At 46.6% G+C, this 7477-nt stretch overlaps 1 long non-coding RNA gene across 1 annotated transcript; it reads left to right on the top strand.

The window, feature by feature from the left end:
* The first annotated feature begins 1034 nt into the window (after positions 1 to 1034).
* On the top strand, positions 1035 to 3356 carry LOC131701595 (uncharacterized). Its single transcript, XR_009308903.1, has 3 exons — positions 1035 to 1419; positions 1956 to 2212; positions 2929 to 3356. It is a non-coding gene; the product is annotated as an uncharacterized LOC131701595 (long non-coding RNA).
* The last annotated feature ends 4121 nt before the right edge of the window (positions 3357 to 7477 follow it).

Below are 7477 nucleotides of genomic sequence, written 5' to 3'. Positions count from 1 at the left end.
ACTCTGAAATGCAGGTGTAGAGCAGCGTGTAGTTGTGACTCTGTGTCTCTCTCCTCCCCCTCTCCTCTCCTCTCCTTACTTTGTTTAAAAGAATAGAAGCACACCCAGTGAGCAAGGCATTGAGCAGCCCCACATCCCGCTTCACAATACCGCTACATATTGACTGACTGTTCGCATTGTGTGTGTTTGGTAAGACAAACCACATTTTCTACTTCTACTTTCTACGATTGGGCAAGTCAGCGGTTGTTTGATAACAGAACATAAAACATCACAGAGTGGGTTGAACTGCATTGCTGGAAATCAAGGCCCTTTAAAATGTGTACCTTCCCAGCTCAGGTATTGCTGAGGTAAAGAGACACTTCCTACAGGAGGACAGGACGTTGTCAAGGAGGGGATGTCGTCACGTGTCCTGAGGGCTTTCTTAAAAACATTGTTTTATTATTTCTAAGCGTACGTTGTTATTGCCTTTTAGCTCTTGAGCATAATAATCTCAATCCCATTTGAAATGACACTAAGTGCATTTGCATGGTGGCAGATGAGGGATGTCGCTTCACTCAAGGCTTGCGTACTGATGAAGATGTAGTTTCAGTGTTTAATGCTCATCCCCTCACTGTGTGTCTGTGTGTGTTCTTGTCTCTTGCCTGTCCTGTGAGGATGAAGATGTAGTTTCAGTGTTTAATGCTCATCCCCTCACTGTGTGTCTGTGTGTTCTTGTCTCTTGACAGGTCTGTGAGGATGAGAAGGTCTCCACAGTCTGGAGTCTGGTCTCTGACAGGCTCAACATACCTGTCAATCAACAGGGACTCCTCTACAAAGGCAAGGCGCTGGCAGGTAGGCTGAACAGCACAGCACAGCACAGCACAGCACAGCACAGCTCACCCCTCCTCTCACCCCTCGCCTCATCCCTCCTCTCACTCCTCGCCTCACCCCGGGTCAGTGTGGCACAGCCTGCCTGCTCTTCTGAACAAACACTTCAGCCCTGCCGACGCAGTGAGAGACTGGAGCAGCAACACAAGGTAACCTGAACACAAACACACACACACACACAGACACACACAAACACACACACAGTGAGAGGCTGGAGCAGCTACACAAGGTAAATTGAACACAATAAACACGGCTACACACACAATCCTAGCTGCAGCAGATGTACAATGTTATACAGACACACACAGACACAGCTGTACAGTGACACAGAGACGCACACACAATCACAGCTGCAGCATACACACTCTGAAATGCAGGTGTAGAGCAGCGTGTAGTTGTGACTCTGTGTCTCTCTCCTCCCCCTCTCCTCTCCTCTCCTTACTTTGTTTAAAAGAATAGAAGCACACCCAGTGAGCAAGGCATTGAGCAGCCCCACATCCCGCTTCACAATACCGCTACATATTGACTGACTGTTCGCATTGTGTGTGTTTGGTAAGACAAACCACATTTTCTACTTCTACTTTCTACGATTGGGCAAGTCAGCGGTTGTTTGATAACAGAACATAAAACATCACAGAGTGGGTTGAACTGCATTGCTGGAAATCAAGGCCCTTTAAAATGTGTACCTTCCCAGCTCAGGTATTGCTGAGGTAAAGAGACACTTCCTACAGGAGGACAGGACGTTGTCAAGGAGGGGATGTCGTCACGTGTCCTGAGGGCTTTCTTAAAAACATTGTTTTATTATTTCTAAGCGTACGTTGTTATTGCCTTTTAGCTCTTGAGCATAATAATCTCAATCCCGTTTGAAATGACACTAAGTGCATTTGCATGGTGGCAGATGAGGGATGTCGCTTCACTCGAGGCTTGCGTACTGATGAAGATGTAGTTTCAGTGTTTAATGCTCATCCCCTCACTGTGTGTCTGTGTGTGTTCTTGTCTCTCGCCTGTCCTGTGAGGATGAAGATGTAGTTTCAGTGTTTAATGCTCATCCCCTCACTGTGTGTCTGTGTGTTCTTGTCTCTTGACAGGTCTGTGAGGATGAGAAGGTCTCCACAGTCTGGAGTCTGGTCTCTGACAGGCTCAACATACCTGTCAATCAACAGGGACTCCTCTACAAAGGCAAGGCGCTGGCAGGTAGGCTGAACAGCACAGCACAGCACAGAACAGCTCACCCCTCCTCTCACGCCTCGCCTCACCCCGGGTCAGTGTGGCACAGCCTGCCTGCTCTTCTGAACAAACACTTCAGCCCTGCCGACGCAGTGAGAGTCTGGAGCAGCAACACAAGGTAACCTGAACACAAATACACACACTGCTATACACACACACACAGACACACACACACACAGTGAGAGTCTGCAGCAGCTACACAAGGTAAATTGAACACAATAAACACACACACTGCTACACACACACACACACACACAGAGTGAGAGTCTGGAGCAGCTACACAAGGTAACCTGAACACAATAAACACACACACTGCTACACACACACACACACACACACACACACACACAGTGAGAGTCTGGAGCAGGTACACAAGGTAACCTGAACACAATAAACACTCACACTACTATATATACACACACACACACACACACACACTGCTACAATGCACACCGGATTTAAAAGTATGTTCTGTATTACAGTGCCACGTGTCGTCTCTTTTGGCAAGTGATATTTTCAAAATAATATTGAGTGGCAATAAAGAGTGCTGACTGTATTTGAACCCGGAGTAACTGTTTGTTAAGGTAGTTAGTAACACTTGTGATTGTATTTAATGATTCTTTATATCCGTGATTGTCTTGATTTCAATGCAGTTAATTAACGCAGAAGTTGTTCTTCCCTGCAACTATTGTAAGGATTAATGCTGCCTCTTTCAACTTGCGGTGCATGCTATGTATTTTTTGGGGGACACTTGTGGGACAGGTAAAGTTGTATATAATGTCCAACTAGGCTGAAAGCATTTATAGATTGCTTAATTTTTTTTTTATATTTTAGGTGATGAAGTGACACATTGAATATGGGGCCTGATGAGAGAAGTATCCTTTTCATGTGGTTTTGGTTTTGCCGTTGTGAGCAGGTATGGGAGACAGCACCGTGTCTGCATGTGAAATAACAAAGTCATCGCAGTGGAGGGACTCTCTGAAGGCTGCTGTTTGTGGATTTGTCTTGTAATGTGAGTGATCTACTGTACTGTGATGCCACTGGCTGTACGCATGCTGCACTGCAGGGGAGAGACCGCTGGCATTCACAGGGCATGCTTGTTCATTTAAAGCACGCTGCACTGCAGGGGAGAGACCGCTGGCATTCACAGGGCATGCTTGTTCATTTAAAGCACGCTGCACTGCAGGGGAGACACCGCTGGCATTCACAGGGCATGCTTGTTCATTTAAAGCACGCTGCACTGTAGGGGAGACACCACTGGCATTCACAGGGCATGCTTGTTCATTTAAAGCACGCTGCACTGCAGGGGAGACACCGCTGGCATTCACAGGGCATGCTTGTTCATTTAAAGCACGCTGCACTGTAGGGGAGACACCACTGGCATTCACAGGGCATGCTTGTTCATTTAAAGCATGCTGCTGTGGGATGTTTGCACAGTGATCTTGTATCTTATTTTCAGGTGAAGTTTTGAATGTATCAAGTTGGAAGACTTGGCTTAAGATAATGAACTCCACTTTTCATAATGTAAATAGTTTAGTTTGCATGATTTGATAATACAGGTGGATTTAATTAGACAACAAAACCACCCATTACTCCATAAACAATGACTTGAACATTGAATTACTTTACCACAACATCTGCACACACACACACACACACACATATATATATATATATATATGTGTGTATGTGTATATATATATATATATATATATATATATAATGTATGTATATATCAATACATGTATATATGTGTTCTTATCTAGTGTCGTGGTAGAACAGTTTTGGCCTTAACAATAGTCAATGCTAGTAATTGGAAATGCTGAGTAATTGAAAGTATTTTATGTGTTTCACTGATCTGTCATGAGGGGTGTTTGTGCTGCACTGAGGGTCACTGATCTGTCATGAGGGGTGTTTGTGCTGCACTGTGGGTCACTGATCTGTCATGAGGGGTGTTTGTGCTGCACTGTGGGTCACTGATCTGTCATGAGGGGTGTTTGTGCTGCAGTGTGGGTCACTGATCTGTCATGAGGGGTGTTTGTGCTGCACTGTGGGTCACTGATCTGTCATGTGGGGTGTTTGTGCTGCACTGTGGGTCACTGATCTGTCATGTGGGGTGTTTGTGCTGCACTGTGGGTCACTGATCTGTCACGAGGGGTGTTTGTGCTGAACTGTGGGTCACTGATCTGTCATGAGGGGTGTTTGTGCTGCACTGCGGGTCACTGATCTGTCATGTGGGGTGTTTGTGCTGCACTGTGGGTCACTGATCTGTCATGTGGGGTGTTTGTGCTGCACTGTGGGTCACTGATCTGTCATGAGGGGTGTTTGTGCTGCACTGTGGGTCACTGATCTGTCATGTGGGGTGTATGTGTTTCACTGATCTGTCATGTGGGGTGTTTGAGCTGCATTGTGGGTCACTGATCTGTCATGAGGGGTGTTTGTGCTGCACTGTGGGTCACTGATCTGTCACGAGGGGTGTTTGTGCTGAACTGTGGGTCACTGATCTGTCATGAGGGGTGTTTGTGCTGCACTGCGGGTCACTGATCTGTCATGTGGGGTGTTTGTGCTGCACTGTGGGTCACTGATCTGTCATGAGGGGTGTTTCTGCTGCACTGAGGGTCACTGATCTGGCATGAGGGGTGTTTGTGCTGCACTGAGGGTCACTGATCTGTCATGAGGGGTGTTTGTGCTGCACTGTGGGTCACTGATCTGTCATGTGGGGTGTTTGTGTTTCACTGATCTGTCATGTGGGGTGTTTGAGCTGCATTGTGGGTCACTGATCTGTCATGAGGGGTGTTTGTGCTGCACTGTGGGTCACTGATCTGGCATGAGGGGTGTTTGTGCTGCACTGAGGGTCACTGATCTGTCATGAGGGGTGTTTGTGCTGCACTGTGGGTCACTGATCTGTCATGTGGGGTGTTTGTGTTTCACTGATCTGTCATGTGGGGTGTTTGTGCTGCATTGTGGGTCACTGATCTGTCATGAGGGGTGTTTGTGCTGCACTGTGTTTCACTGATCTGTCATGTGGGGTGTTTGTGCTGCACTGATCTGTCATGAGGGGTGTTTGTGCTGCACTGTGGGTCACTGATCTGTCATGTGGGGTGTTTGTGCTGCACTGTGGGTCACTCATCTGTCATGTGGGGTGTTTGTGCTGCACTGATCTGTCATGTGGGGTGTTTGTGCTGCATTGTGGGTCACTGATCTGTCATGAGGGGTGTTTGTGCTGCACTGTGTTTCACTGATCTGTCATGTGGGGTGTTTGTGCTGCACTGATCTGTCATGAGGGGTGTTTGTGCTGCATTGTGGGTCACTGATCTGTCATGAGGGGTGTTTGTGCTGCACTGTGTTTCACTGATCTCTCATGTGGGGTGTTTGTGCTGCACTGATCTGTCATGAGGGGTGTTTGTGCTGCATTGTGGGTCACTGATCTGTCATGAGGGGTGTTTGTGCTGCACTGTTTCACTGATCTGTCATGTGGGGTGTTTGTGCTGCACTGATCTGTCATGTGGGGTGTTTGTGCTGCATTGTGGGTCACTGATCTGTCATGAGGGGTGTTTGTGCTGCACTGTGTTTCACTGATCTGTCATGTGGGGTGTTTGTGCTGCACTGATCTGTCATGAGGGGTGTTTGTGCTGCACTGTGGGTCACTGATCTGGCATGAGGGGTGTTTGTGCTGCACTGTGGGTCACTGATCTGTCATGTGGGGTGTTTGTGTTTCACTGATCTGTCATGAGGGGTGTTTGTGCTGCACTGTGGGTCACTGATCTGGCATGAGGGGTGTTTGTGCTGCACTGTGGGTCACTGATCTGGCATGAGGGGTGTTTGTGCTGCACTGTGGGTCACTGATCTGTCATGTGGGGTGTTTGTGCTGCACTGTGGGTCACTGATCTGCCATGTGGGGTGTTTGTGCTGCACTGTGGGTCACTGATCTGTCATGAGGGGTGTTTGTGCTGCACTGTGGGTCACTGATCTGTCATGTGGGGTGTTTGTGCTGCACTGTGGGTCACTGATCTGACATGTGGGGTGTTTGTGCTGCACTGTGGGTCACTGATCTGTCATGAGGGGTGTTTGTGCTGCACTGTGGGTCACTGATCTGTCATGAGGGGTGTTTGTGCTGCACTGTGGGTCACTGATCTGTCATGAGGGGTGTTTGTGCTGCACTGTGGGTCACTGATCTGTCATGTGGGGTGTTTGTGCTGCACTGATCTGTCATGAGGGGTGTTTGGGCTGCACTGTGTTTCACTGATCTGTCATGTGGGGTGTTTGTGCTGCATTGTGGGTCACTGATCTGTCATGAGGGGTGTTTGTGCTACACTGTGGGTCACTGATCTGTCATGAGGGGTGTTTATGCTGCACTGTGGGTCACTGATCTGTCATGAGGGGTGTTTGTGCTGCACTGTGGGTCACTGCCACACAGGGTCACTGCCACACAGGGTCACTGTATTTTGGATCATGTTTTTTTGTTTTTTTTAAAACCTTTATTTAACCAGGAAGTCTTTTTAAGATTCAAAATCTCTTTTTGGAGACAGATCTGACCAATAGGGCAGTGTCACAAAGACGGCCGGATTGGGTAGCGTCAGACCAGAAGCATGAAATAAACAGACAGAGATGTGTGGTTTGGTGAAGCTGAGCGAATGCTTTGCTCAGCATTTAATAAACAGAACAGAAAATAAAAGGTTTTAAACACAAAACAGGACACGGCACTTGCGCCAAAATAAATAGACAAACAAAACATACTAAACAGTTAACAAACGGTGCACAGAGAGACAAACAAACACGGTGAGTACAAACACTTCTAGATTATTATTTGACTTCACTTTTACGTTCTCCTTCTCTCTCACCCGTTCTCCACTCTCGAACACCCAACCCCGAGTGAAGGAAAATGTGTCTATATATACTGTTGTGCTGGGATTCAATTACTAATTAATTATTCACTTGAATCCCAGCACGTGAATTAATTACGTGCAACCCCGTGCTCACATATTACATTTAACCAGCACGTGAAGTGATTTGTGCCCTCCTCGTGCCTAAATATAAATCTACATTTTTAGCTACACGTGAAACACAGACCCGTTTATATCCCGTGTACCAGTGACTATACACCAACATTAACACACGCACACAACATACAACACATAATATGCACACAGGGGCGGGGCACATTGCCACAGGCAGCAATACAGAAACAATCACACACATTAACAGATTAACAGAAACATTTCAAAAATAATAATACCATGAAACAGTAATTAATCAGGACATTCCATTGGATTATTTGCAACTTTAAAATTAATTAAAACAAGTACATTTATCAGAAATAAAATTTCCCCCCTGATTTTTTTTAATCTGTTAATAATGAGATAGTTTGATATGCTTTTGAAGG

Source organism: Acipenser ruthenus, chromosome 25, assembly GCF_902713425.1.
Source record: "Acipenser ruthenus chromosome 25, fAciRut3.2 maternal haplotype, whole genome shotgun sequence".
Lineage (NCBI taxonomy): Eukaryota > Metazoa > Chordata > Actinopteri > Acipenseriformes > Acipenseridae > Acipenser > Acipenser ruthenus.
This window is presented reverse-complemented; position numbering and strand designations above follow the sequence as displayed.